This window comes from Arvicola amphibius, chromosome 12 (assembly GCF_903992535.2).
Source record: "Arvicola amphibius chromosome 12, mArvAmp1.2, whole genome shotgun sequence".
NCBI classification, from domain to species: domain Eukaryota; kingdom Metazoa; phylum Chordata; class Mammalia; order Rodentia; family Cricetidae; genus Arvicola; species Arvicola amphibius.
This window is the reverse complement of record NC_052058.2, coordinates 84,306,034-84,319,465: the sequence shown is the minus strand read 5'-3', so window position 1 is coordinate 84,319,465 and position 13,432 is coordinate 84,306,034.

Sequence of the window (13,432 nt, the reverse complement as noted above, 5' to 3'; positions counted from 1 at the left end):
GGGTTTACCGTGTGTACTCTGTTGCATGCTGGCATGCTGGTTGTTTTCTTTCCCTTCTTTTCTGTGGTGCAAGGGATCAAACTTTGGGCATCGTGCATGGTAGGCAAAAAATGTACCATTGATTTTTAGCTTCCATTTTATTTTTTTATATTTATTTATTTATGTATATGGGTGTTTGTCTCTCTGCATGTATGTGCAACACATGCATGCCTGGTGTCCATGGTGGCCAGAAGAGGCCATCAGATCTCCTGGAACTGGAGTTATAGACAGTTGTGAGCTACCATGTGGGTGCTGCAAATTGAATCTGGGTGTCCTGGATGTACAGCTTGTGTTCTTAATCACTGAGTCATGTCTCAAGAGAACCAGTCCTTCGTTGTCTTTTCTTTCTTTTCCTTTCTTTCTTTCTTTCTTTCTTTCTTTCTTTCTTTCTTTCTTCCTTTTTTTTGTTGCTTTCTCTGGGGTGTAGGTGGAGGCTGCTCATTCGTCTCCTGGCTATCCAGACCTGAAATAATTACACAGAAACTATATTAATTGCAATACTGTTTTGCCAAAAGCTTAGGTGTATTTCTAGCTAGCTCTTACATCTTAAATTAACCCATTTCTATTAATCTGTGTATCACTGCATGGTTGTGGCCTACCAGCAAGGCTCTGTCCGGCATCTGTCTCCTGCAGCGGCTACATGGCTTCTCTTTGACCCCTCCTATTCTCACCTCTATCTGCTTGGAATTCCCACCTTGCCCTTTTCTGTGCTGCAATAGGCCCAAAGCAGATTCTATATTAACCAATGGGTATTCACAGCATACAGAGGGGAATCCCACATGGCTGGGGTGTGGAAGGCTAAGATGGCCGATACTACTGTGTCCCCACAGTACTGCTCAGGTAGAGAAGCCAGGTCCCTATTGGGAAGTGAATGGGATTGTGCTAAGCATTGCATTTTAGGATGGGGGGCCATGGACCCACCAGCATGCGGAGCTGAGCTGGGTAGCAAGGTGAGATTGAGGTGGCTGCGACCACTCACTCAAGGCAAGCATTTAGGCATTGCTGTCGTCCCTGTAGGGGTGGCCCAGTGGCACTGAGACATGGGGTTCACATCACAGGCCTGAGTGTGAATCTTCACTGCCTTTCACATCAGGTTATTTGGCACCCCACAGAAATGGGGGTGTTAATAGCCCTGCTTTCTAGGATCACCTTGAGAAGTAATTGAGAGAAAGCCTGTAAAGTAGATAGCGCACAGAGATAGCACACTTTAAGTGTTTGTTTTTACAGTAGCGTAACAATCCTCCCAGCAGCCTTGCTCCACCTAATCCCCACTTAGCAAACTGCTCTTAATTACCGCCGTAAATTAGCACCACTTACCGAGTGCTTTTACCTAATCCCAATGCCCAGCCTTCATGGAGTGTGCTCCAAGTTTCCTCGACCTGGTGCTAGGCTTAACCTTCTTTCAAGGGGAGGGAAGGTCCTCACCCGAGGCACCCGAGGGACAATGGAGCTAACACCCAGGGAAGTTCAAACAGTGGCCTGAGACACCTCAACGGCAGATGGTAGCTCCGGGTGGACTCTTTCACCCTTGCCTTACGGTTGTATTGCTGTGATGAAACACCATGACCGAAAGCAACTTTTGGAGGAAACGGTTTATCTGGCTTACATTTCTACATTGTAGTCTTGAAACTCAAACCGTGCAGAAACCTGGAGGTAGGAACTGCAGCAGAGGCCATACAGGTGTCTCCCTTACTATCTTGTTCATCGTGGCTTGCTCAGTCTGCTTTTTTAAAGGACCTAGGACCACAAGCCTGAGGGTAGCCTCACCTACAATGGGTTGGGATCTCCCTCATCAATCACTAACTAAGAAAATGCCTTACAGCTGGATCTTCTGGAGGAATTTTCTCATCTGAGGTTCCCTTCTGTCAGATGACTAGCTTGTGCCAAGTTGACGTGAGACCAACCAGGAAAACCCTCCTTCCCATCCTTTGCCTTTCCAGCTTTGAAGATGGCTCGGTGGGTACAGTTCAGAGCCCATCTCGCATCCTCCTCCCCACCTCCCCACCATCACCAAGAAGGGACTGCGAGTAGCATGACCTGCCTGAGTTTATAAGTAGCTCACTATATTTCCTGGTTACAAACCACGTGCCAGCAGCTAGCATCCCCTACTGCTCTGGTGGTCTCCCACATGTCTGGGAGGGTGATTTCTCCCGTGGGTCAAATATAGGCCCCTTGTTGCAAAGTCTCTAGAAGCCCCAACCCTCTTACTTCAGCCGCCAATCATGTCTCCCTTGTCATCATTTCTGTGTTCCAATCTAAGGCTCTGACTCAAAGAGCCATCAGATGTGACCTAGATTCTCACAACAGCTCTGTCCTGTGGTCTTACTGTGTCACCCAACTACCCCGGGTGTGTTTCCTGATACAGACGGTAAATCTAAGGCTCTGGGGAGCAGCGTGACTTTCCTGTCTTTGGGAAAAGACCTCCAATCCAATACCTAATCTGGAATCAGAAACAAGTGTCCCCACTCAGGGTGGCAGTGGCTGCTGTTAGTGGCCTGCATGCATCAGGACTGACTTCAAGTTCAGGGAAAGAATGCCTTCCAGCGCTTCCTCCTGGCATCCATGTAGCTAGTCTGCATGGTCGGCTTCCTTCCATCACACATTGCCCATGCCCATGCCAGCCTGAGACACTTTCCTGCCTACACAATACAGACAGAGGTCCTTCTGGCTGCAGCAACCACGCCCCAGCTCCTGCGCTTAACAGAGCCTGGCCACTGAAATGGATGCAAAACTCTCAGTTATTCACTGCTCTGGGCTGGAAGATACAGGAGGCCAGGACTCCCGACCCTTGGTTGTACTCTCTGCTGGATTCCCAGGCCAGTGGCTGTCTGCATCAGAGTTGTACATGGAAGGAGAAAGAAAGGGAGAGAGGAGAGAGGGAGGCACAGAGGGAAGGAGACAGGGACAGAGAGTGTTAGAGGCCTATTGACTGGCAGGGCAGGTGTCTCGAGTGTAACTGGACATGAGCTGGACTCCCGGATCCGTTGGCGCCTTTAAGAACAGATGAAGCCTGGAAGGAGGCAGAAGTCAGGGGTAACTTCTGGGTCCTCATTCAGACTGGGCTCTCACCCAGTACTATGACTTTAAGCACATCTCTATTACTGGCCTGATTTACCCTCCTTATCAAAGCGAAGCTGACCGGTACTTAACCAATCCAGCAAATCAGCAGAAATGGGTGCTTGATAAAAGAACCCAACCTACTGGACATGGTGGTGTATGTTTGTCATCACAGTAATCAGGAGACTGAGACAGGTTGAGGTTACCCTGAGCTGCACAGTGAGACTCTGTTTAACAACAACACAGTCAGGCATAGTCCCCAGTGCTTGCAAGGTAGAATTCAAGACTACATGGAGGGTTCCAGGATGTCTAGATATCTAGGGCTCCATAGAGAAACATGGTTTCAATCAAACATATAACACACACACAGAGAGAGAGAGAGAGAGAGAGAGAGAGAGAGAGAGGGACGAGAGAAGAGAGATGGAGAGATGAGGAGACGTATGAGAGAGAGAAAGAGAGAGAGAGAGAGAGCAGAGATGAGAGAGATGAGGAGAGAGAGGAGAGAGAGAGAGAGAGATGAGCGGAGAGAGAGAGAGAGAGAGAGAGAGAGCAAGAGTAGACATTGCAGTTGATGGCAGAGCACTTACCCAGCGCACACAAGGTCCAGGATCCAATTCTTCACACTCCAAAACCCAAACCAACCCAAATAAAGCAAACAACAACAACAACAACAACAAAAAAAAACCAAGCCTCAGTGGTGATTCTGTTTGCCAGGGGTCATTAACAGCGCTGGGTGCAGAGAAGTCAAGGTTGCAATACTTACTACTTAATGGGTTCAGGGTCCAGGTGATTTGTCGAGATTAAATGAATGAACATGAACACACACACACACACACACACACACACACGCACACACACATCCTGCAGGCTTGATACATCCACTTAGCTCGACATGCCAGGGTCCAGCGAGTGCAACCTAGTGAAGATAACGAGGACTCTACCATCATTCCCCTATTTTTGGTGTCTTCCTCTTACCGCAGCTTCTCATGGTTTTCTTTGTCGGATCCTGCCAGTGTCTAAATAGCGGAGAAGAGAGTTCCCTAGGGAAATGGGCCTCTGGCTTCATTTACTGCTTGGGGCCTCAGTTTCCACAAATGTCGAATAGGAATCAGGGTCATCTTTCCTTCCAGGAATATTATGTGCACGAGGTCAAAAATAGGACATAGTGAATATGTAGTAAGATGGTAACACCAGGCTGTACACTGGTGCAGGAATGTCATGTCAGGCGGGTGAAGAATTGACGCCCAGAAAGCAATAAGCCAGTGACTGGGAACCTTTCCCTGAAAGTGGGAACAGCCTTGCACTCAGCAGAACAAGAGCCTCCATGAATTGCCAGTCCCCCTTGTTTTGGGTACAGCATCTGATCATACCTTGCTGTGTAGCTGAAGATGGCTTTGAACTTCTGGTTTTGCCTCTACCTCTGGAGTGCTGAAATGACGGGATCACAGGTGTATGCCACCATGCCTGGTTTTGTATAGTGTTTGGAGGTGGAAGCCAGCGCTTAGTGAATGTTAGGCAAGCCCCACATATTCCCATCCCTGCGTCTTCTAACCAGCAGAGTGGGGTGGATGTCACCTCTGCTGTAAGGCTCCATAAGATTGTGACTTCCCTCCTGTCTGTCCTGACTCTCTTTCACTTGTTGGTTTTGATAACACAAGCCTCTTGCTGGGAAGAACTGTTACCAAGGAACTGAGAGTGGTCTTGGGCCAGCATCATCATCTACCTTTCTCGTTAGGTGCGGACTGCATCACCTTGACCCTCCCACACCTGGCCCTGCTCCTGGTACAGTGTCCAGCAAGTGATCGCTGAGGGGTTGAGACTCTGCTGGACTCCCTCTTTCCCATTACCTCCCAGCTCTCCTCAGATCTGGCAGTTTGGTTTCTCGGAAAGTGCGCTGGCCTCTCTGTAATTACTGACTCCTGAAAGACTCCAAAATGCCCCTGGGTAGGAGAGTGGGAGGCAGACAGGCAAGCCCAGAGCAGAGACTCAAGGCTTACCCAAAGGGTCCTTTGCATTTGGAGATAGAGTCTCGCTATGTGGGCCAGGCTGACAGGGGACTCAGGGTTCTCCTAGTTCGGCCCCCCTTAGTGTTAGTCTCCCAACTACAGTCCTGCATCACCACACAAGGCTGGCCCAGTAGACTTGGAGGACACTTCAGTCACCAAGAAGCTGAGATCTGATAGTGGAAGAGCTTGGCTTTCCTGTCTCTTAGTTAGGGATCATGCACTCACCAGCTGGCTTGCTAAACCCGGGCATCCTACCTTCCTGCCTCAGGGGAATGGTCCCAGGCCAGCTGATGTTCTTGGCCAGTGCAGTCCCAGGGCACAGTTGAGGGGACTCCTTGATTCAAGAAAAAGTGACAACTACACAGAGAAAGAGCCACTGGGCCACAGGGTGATCGGCTTCATCTATCACAGAGATTCTCAACCTGTGGGTTGCAACACCTCTGAGAATCACATATCGGATATTTACATTATGATTCATGACAATAGCAAAATTACAGTTATGGAGTAGAAACAAAATAATCTTATGGTCGGGGGTGGCCACAACATGAGGAACTGTGTTAAAGGGTTGTAGCACTGTGAAGACTGAGAACCAGTGCTCTATCGGGTAAGGAGGCGCTGGTTTCTTGTTACTGAGAGAAATCATTCCACCCCTTGTAACTTACCCCAGAAGCTCACTTTCTCATGGCTCCAGAGGCCAAAGGCTACAGACATCCTGTGTGCCAAAATCAAGTTACCGGCTGGCTACATTTCTGCTGCAGGCTCCAGGTGAGGAGTTCCGGGTCTCTTTTGCTCCAGGTATGCTATGGTTTATGCAGCATGAGCAATCCCTGCCTCTCTGGTCACAGTGCTTTCTGTCTGTCTGCCATCTCCATGTGCCTTCCTCATATGAGGACAATTTTGGTAGCATTTACACTCCACAGGGGTCATCAAGGTCTCTTGAGATACCACCTCAAGATCCTTAATGTGATTACAGGTTTGAGAGACTTTATGGACCTTTGGGGCTTCATCATTATACTACTCCCAAAGGGTGCTCCAAGAGGGGAGAAACTGAGGCACACACAGCACAGGCAGCACAGTATTAGATTCTCTCCTGGAAACTGAAGCCTGGAGTTTGAACTCCCGGATCCGCGTCTCCGCCACTAACTACTGTCCCCACATGAGTCATGCGTCGAGGCCCAGGACAGGCAGAGCCAGTTCCGTCTTTATCCATCTTGGTATCCAGAGCCAGGGTTCTTCTGGACCCCCTGACTCCTCTATCCTGCCCCGACTCTCCCCCTGGCGCCGCGTGGGAGGCCCTGGCTTCGAGACAGAGGAGTCTGACCCCACAGCAAGAGCTCAGCTTTTCCCGTCACCGTGTGAGAGAGAAGCATCTCGTTCCAGCACGGGCTGCTCAGTCCCACAGTGTAGGAGGCCAGGAGGCTGTAAATCCCCTGCCTGCCCACGGAAACAGCTGGGTCCTGGGCACATCCTGTGGACTTAACCCCTTCCAGCCTTGTGAACTCTTCCTTTGGGCTGAGCTGGGAAGAGGTGGAAGCTTCTTCAGGGCCAAACAGGGTTTCTGCTCTGTCTGTGAGGCTGGCCTCTGGCCCTAGTACTGTTTATTGAGGGGACTTGAGACTGACCCTCCTGCCCAAAGTCAGGAAGGGCTGGGCTAGTTAACTCTTGGTATGGCTGGCAAAGACCAGGAAGGGCGTGGCCCTGGGCTCAGGAGCCTCCTTCGCAGGAGCCATTTCTACCACCCAGGAAGCCCATTGTGCTGAGCCAGGCCATGGGGGAGGGGGATCCGGGATAAATCTTGGACCAGCTGGCCGTGCTGCACACACACCTGGCCCAAGGCAGGGCTGCTGACAACAAGCTGCTTGCTTAGCTCTTGCCTAGCAGGATGGAAGCTGTCCAGGGAGCAGGGGCTATGTTTGTCTCTGGCAGACACTAAATTCTCTATAAATGACTCCATGGATGCTGACAGTTTCCAGCTCTCCCCAAGCATTTCTCCTCTCCTCGCCCTCCCTCCTTCCCTTCCTGTCTCACTGTGTAGCCCAGCCTGGCTTGAAATGCTGAGTTCTCCTGCTGCTGCCTGCTGAGTGCTGGGATTACAGGTGTGAACTACCAAGATGCTTTCATATGAAGTGCCCTAGTGCTGAGGATTGGGGGTCAAACTCAGAGGACTGCATGTGCTGCCCCCTTCTCTGCATCTTCTTTCAAAAAAATTTTAATTAATTAATTATTTGTATTTTATGTCTGAGTGCTCTGCATGTCTGCCCTCATGCCAGAAGAGGGCGCCAGATCCTGTTATAGATGGATGTGAGTCACCATGTGTGCTGGGAATTGAACTTAGGACTTCTGCAAGTGCTCTTAACCGCTGAGCCATCTCTCCAGCCCTTCTTTCAAAACATTTAACTTATTTTTGTTTGTATGCATATGGGTGAATACATGCCATGGTGTGTGTGTGTGTGTGTGTGTGTGTGTGTGTGTGTGTGATTGTAAAGGCAGTTTTCAAGAAGTGGTTTTTCTCTTCTGCCATATGAGTTCCTGGGATCAAACTCAGATCAAGTCTGGCACCAAGCTCCTTTATCTGCTGAGTCATCTCATCAGCCCCCCCCCATTTTTTTTGCCTCTTCCGACATCATATTTATATGATTCTGTTATTGGATGCCTGCCACTCTAAGATGCCCAGTACAGGGATGGAAAACTCTCAGGCTACCACCCGACCCTAGGTTCTGACTTCTGTTTCTCTCCACTCCTGTTGGCGGGGTATCTTCCAGGGCACCTTCAATGTCTTAAAGCCTTCACCCAGGCTGATTCTTCAGCCCCACAAAGATAAATAATGACAACATTTAATTGAATGTTACTCGAGGGTTAGAGTTGAGGGACAGGGATGTCAAGGGGACCCAGTTATAGTACTGGGCATAAACCTGGTGGGCCAGGCCTGGTCTAGTAGGCTATGATCTGCTCGTGCCTTAAGCCACAGCAGAAACACAAAGGTTCTAGAGAGCCCTCTCAGGATGGGACAGCCGGTGCCAGGCTGGCCAGCAGGACAAGGAGCCCTTGTGTAGGCTCAGGCATCAGATCCTGCTCCACCTCCCTGCCCCTGGGGGTTGGGGGTGGCAGTAGTCGGAAGTTCAGATCCCGAGGAGGCTACTAGCTTATGCTGCAGGGCTTCTGCTGGGACTCGGGTCACCTGGAGGTCTCCGGGGAGCCGGGATGGAGCTGGGAACAAACTCTGGCTGTTGGGGGTGCCGTCTGGTGGGCTGGGGGTGGATGGGTGTGGGTTTGTAGCCTTCCTTTATCAGAAATGTTAAAGTTTCTGGATATTTTTTTCCTTTGATCCTCACCAAAAAAAACAAAACAAAACAAAACAAAAAACCCCGGAGATGAGTGCAAAGGATGAATAACCACACTTTGCAGGGGGAAACAGCCAGAGAGACAAAAGTTGTCAGTAGGGCTATCTAGAGACAGGAAAAGGATGTTTTGGGGCCACACCCCTGGGTAGGGGGCTGGGAAGTGGGCAGAGAGCAGTTTGCCAAGGGATCTTTCTGTTCAGAAGCCCAAGGCCACCTGGGGGTGGACCTTATCTACTGTGAGGGTCGGGGTCTTCTCATTTATCCTCCTCCTTCCTCAGCCTCCCCATCCATCCAGGGCAGTCCCCTGGGAGCCTAGGTCAAGCCTGCAGCATTCCAGGGAAAGGAGGTGCTGAAGAGCTGGTCCAGGGAAGCACAGGGGCCACGGGACAGCCACAGCTACTTCGCTTTTCCTTGAAATTCCACACACCCTGGGCGTTTGGCAGGAGCCTGGAATGTGCTTCATCGGAACAATTTGTCTTTCATGGTCCATTTGCATCAATCAGCCCATTGTTCAGTGTCTCTTCTTGGACCACTCTGGCTAGTTGAGGCCTCCCAGTGCTTGTGGGGGACGGGTTAGGAAAGAGAGGGCGCGTATGGGAAGGGGCGACCTCTGGTGGCCCAATCTGTAAACGCTCCGGTTTCCTGGTTGAGCATTTCCCCAATGTGACTCCCACTGACTGGAAACAGAACTAAGAAATACTTGGTCTACAAAAGCTGGTTCCAGGACAGGCTACAAAGAAGCCCTGTCTCAAAAAAAAAAAAAAAAAAAAAAAAAGAAAAAAAAAAGAAAAGAAAAGAAATACTTTGGGAGTTTAGAAGACATTAATAACACAGGTAGGTCAGGCAGTTGAGGAAAGGAGGGCGCTGTTGTGAGAAAAAAAAAAGACTGTCTACCTGATCAAGCCTGTAATCCATGCCGGGATTGCCCCCAGTGTCTGGGTGGCTGGCCATCCTCTCTGGGCCTAGGGATTTATTGATAAAATGAATGAGTGTGGGCTAGAGGACAATATCTAGTGCTTCCAAAGTCCCTTTGATTTTGATCTGCATTTGAATCTGGGGTTTGAATTCTAGGTCTCCTGTCTACTGGTAGGGCGCCAGCTAGCTGCCTTGATGGGCTTTAGCTTCTCCATCTTATAAAATGAGGACAGCAGTGCCCTTAGTGCTTGTTCCATGTGGGTTCTATGTTTGGGAATTAGTCTTTGTCAACATTTTGTTGTAATCATCCAAACCAGTATGTGTGGAACTCGGCTTCATCTGCAATAAACATAGTGCTGGATGGACAATTCTAATTGTCTGAGGCACAGATTTGCTGAGGCTGCGTAAGGTGATTCTCTGGCCTCTTGTCCTGTGAGTGTGAGTGTGTTTTAAAGATTTACCTATTTACTTTTATGTGCATGAGTGTTTTGCCTGTGGGTATGTGTGTGTGTCTCGTGAGAGCCTGGTGCCTGCAGAGGTTAGAAGAAACTAACTGGAGTCACTATGCAAGTGCTGGAACTCGAACCCAGGTCCTCTGTAAGAACAACAAGCACTTCTAACTGCTGAGCCATCTCTCCAGACCCAACAAGTGTGCGCTTAAGGTTTATATAGTGCTATTTGAGGGGGGGGGAGTGGTATATTCATGCCTTTTGTTGGTGATCTTGCTATGTTTGTCAAGCAGAGAGAGTACAGATATCCTCTGGGGTTCCCAAGTTCAAGAAGGCTGTGATGTACCTCATGGCGAAAGTATGTAAGGTAGACCATTTCCACGAAGGGGTGCATTACAGTGCTGTTGCCTGTGTATTCAATGAAACGGGCAGTATGTACTCAACAAGGGGTCTTTAAGCAGAAATGATCACAATATATGCTATGAATTGATTGGTTCATAATCAGATGGTGTCCAGGGACTCCCAGGAACCAAACCCTGTGTTTTTCTAGAGCAAGTGGTCTCTATGTGCTGATTGAGTGTGCGAGTGACCGTGATTCCTGAGAATAAGAAGTATCTAGGGCTGGAGAGATGGCTCAGCGGTTAAGAGCATTGCCTGCTCTTCCAAAGGTCCTGAGTTCAATTCCCAGCAACCAAATGGTGGCTCACAACCATCTGTAATGAAGTCTGGTGTCCTCTTCTAGCCTGCAGGCATACACACAGGCAGAACACTGTATACATAATAAATAAATATTTTTTAAAAAGAAATATCTATAGTCGTTTCACAGTGTGTCGACTGTGGGTTCATAGTGCAGTTGTCACTTGCTGTCCCATGATGTGTGTGTCTACCTGTCTGCTCATGAATCCTCTGGCTCTCATGTGGGCCTTAAAATCCCCATGTGCCAAGAAGTGGGATCCTCAAGAATGTATCCTCAGAGACACATCAGCCCAGCTTCGACGCTCCTGCCTGGAACTTCCTTCATGGGCTCTTAGTTCACTGGGTTCCAGTCAAAGGCCAGCACAGCTCTGGGTGACTCACAAAGGCTCTTTTCACTGACATGACCTCATAGATCCTCTCAACAATAGCAGGGTGGTGGCATCCCGGCTCCCTTTCTACCGATGAGCCTGGAGTTCACAGAGGCTAAGTAAGCAGTCCAAGGTCACCCAGTATGTTGGCAGCGGAGTCAAATTCCACTGTCTTTCCACCATGAAACCAACGCTCTGGAGGAGGGAAGCGCCAGACGCTTATTATTGTTATTATTATTGTTATTGATGCTTCCCTGTGAAGGAGTGCACTGAAGTCCCCAAGGAAGTTGGCTGGGAGCAGGTGACTGATACACATCTGAGCACCCACTCTCTACCCTCTGTCTCTGCTTGCAGCTCCCTCCCTCCTCCCACCTTCCATGACCTGCAATCCCCATGGGAAGTGCCAATTACCTGCCCTGTCATCACAGTTCCGGTTCTCAAAACCAGTTCTGGTGCTCCTGCATCCCGAGAGCAAACAGGATGCTCTGGCCTGCAGGAAGGTCCTGTCCTCACTGCCCAGTCAATATTCAGGCAGGGAAATCCATGATCAGAAGAAGGCAGATGCTCTGTCTGAGGAGCGTTGCCCGGTCTGGTTTTCAGACAGCTGCTTCTTGTTACGTCTACACAGTCAAGAAAAATCCTCGTCCCTCTCAAGTCTGTTCTACAAGAGTACCAATCCCGTTCATGAGGCCTCCTCCTCTGATCACCACCCAAACTCCATCTCCTATACCACTCAGCAGGGGTTATGGTCCCAATACACGAACATTTCCTTTCTTCACAGGCTTCCCGAGCTCCTGAGCTGGAGAAGCCACAGACAGGCGTGGGTGGGGCCCACATCACTGTCAACCTGCTACCTCACCAGCCTCCTTCTCTTCCATTCCATCAGCGCCTCTAACTTTTCCTCCCTGAGAAAGCCGCAGCCTCTGGGATATGGGTGCCCTTCATTTCCAGAAACCCCACACGCTTTGGCCTCCCTCCTTCCTCACCCAGGGACTGTATTCTGGTACGCTTTTTTCTTTCCATCTTTTAAAGGAATTATCATGACCAAGTAAACATAGTAAAATTTACTTCTGACCATGGTGGTGTTATAATCTGGATGCTTAGATGAGTAAAAGGCAGGAGGACCATGAGTTCAAGGACAGCCTTAGCTATCTAGCAGGGCTAACCTGGATAAGAGGCCCCTCTCTAAACTCAAAATAAATGAAAAAGTATTCCCATGTTGATCACATCTAAGCGTCAAGTCACTATCCCCACCGGGATGGGACAGTCATCGCCGTCAGTCCACAGCGATCTTCGTCTGGCAAACTGGAAAGCATCAGTTTGTGATGGTCTTCAGCAGGATCCCATCCCCCCACTCCCCACCCCAACCCCTTTAGCCCTGGATGCCTTCCTTCTGGGTTTTGTCTTCTGAATCTGACTGCTCCAGAAACCTCATCGAAGGAGACTGATGTCTTTCTGCCATTTGTCTTTTTGTTCCTGGTTTGTTGTTTTCCTCAAAGTTCATCCCTGTTGTAGCCCGTGTCAGGATTTCCTCCTTTCTGAAGGGAGAAGCTGATTCTGTTGTGTATACACGCTGTGGTGTGTTGGTCGATTTCTCTATCGGAGGACCTTTGGCAGCTGTGAGCAGGAGTGTGCAAACATTTCTTCAGGATCCTGCTTTCTAATCTTTGTGTTGAGCTTTTGTGGGAGAGTCTCACTGTGTAGCCCAGGCTAGCCTCAGAGTCTCACTGTGTAGCCCAGGCTGGCCTCAGACTCACAGTCCTCTGCCTCTTCCTTCCAGAATGCTGGGATTACAGGTGTGTACTGCCATGTTTGACAGCTGCACTTTTGAATCTTTTTCTTTTCTTTTTTATTTTTCAAGACAGGGATTTCTCTGTGTGGCAGCCTTGGCTGTCTTGGAACTCACTCTGTGGACCAGACTGGCCTTGAACACACAGAGATCCTCCTGCCTCTGCCTCTTCTGGTATTAGACATGTGTCACCACCACCTGGTATACTTTTGAATCTTTGGGGTATATATCCAGAAATATAATTCCTATATCATACAATAAATTCATTTTTAATTAAAAATTTTAGATTTATTTCTTTTGTGTATGAATGTTTACTTAAACGTATGTATGTGTGTCATATATGTCTGGCACCTGATGAGGTCAGAAGAAAGCTTCAGGTCCCCTGGAACTGGACTTACAGTTACATCTACAGGCCTGCCATGCAGATGCTGAAAACTGAACCCAGGTCCTCTACAAGAAGCCAGTGCTTTTAACGGTGAGCCATCTCTTCAGTCCCTCCTAGCTTTGCTTTTCAGGTTGTGAGGCCCCGCCATACTGTTCTCTGCAGATCTCTCCCAGTGGGACTCCCACCGACCATGCACAAGGCTCCAAATCCTCCACATCCCGACCCACACGCATTCTCTCCTCTGTTTGCTGGAGCCATCCTGATGAGCGGTCTCCAGTGTTTGCTTCTGAGACGGTGTCTCCACATGGGCCAGGCTGGACTTGAACTTGCAATCAGGTTCCTGACTCTCTCAGCACTGGGGCCGCAGGTGTGCGTTTCCACACCAGT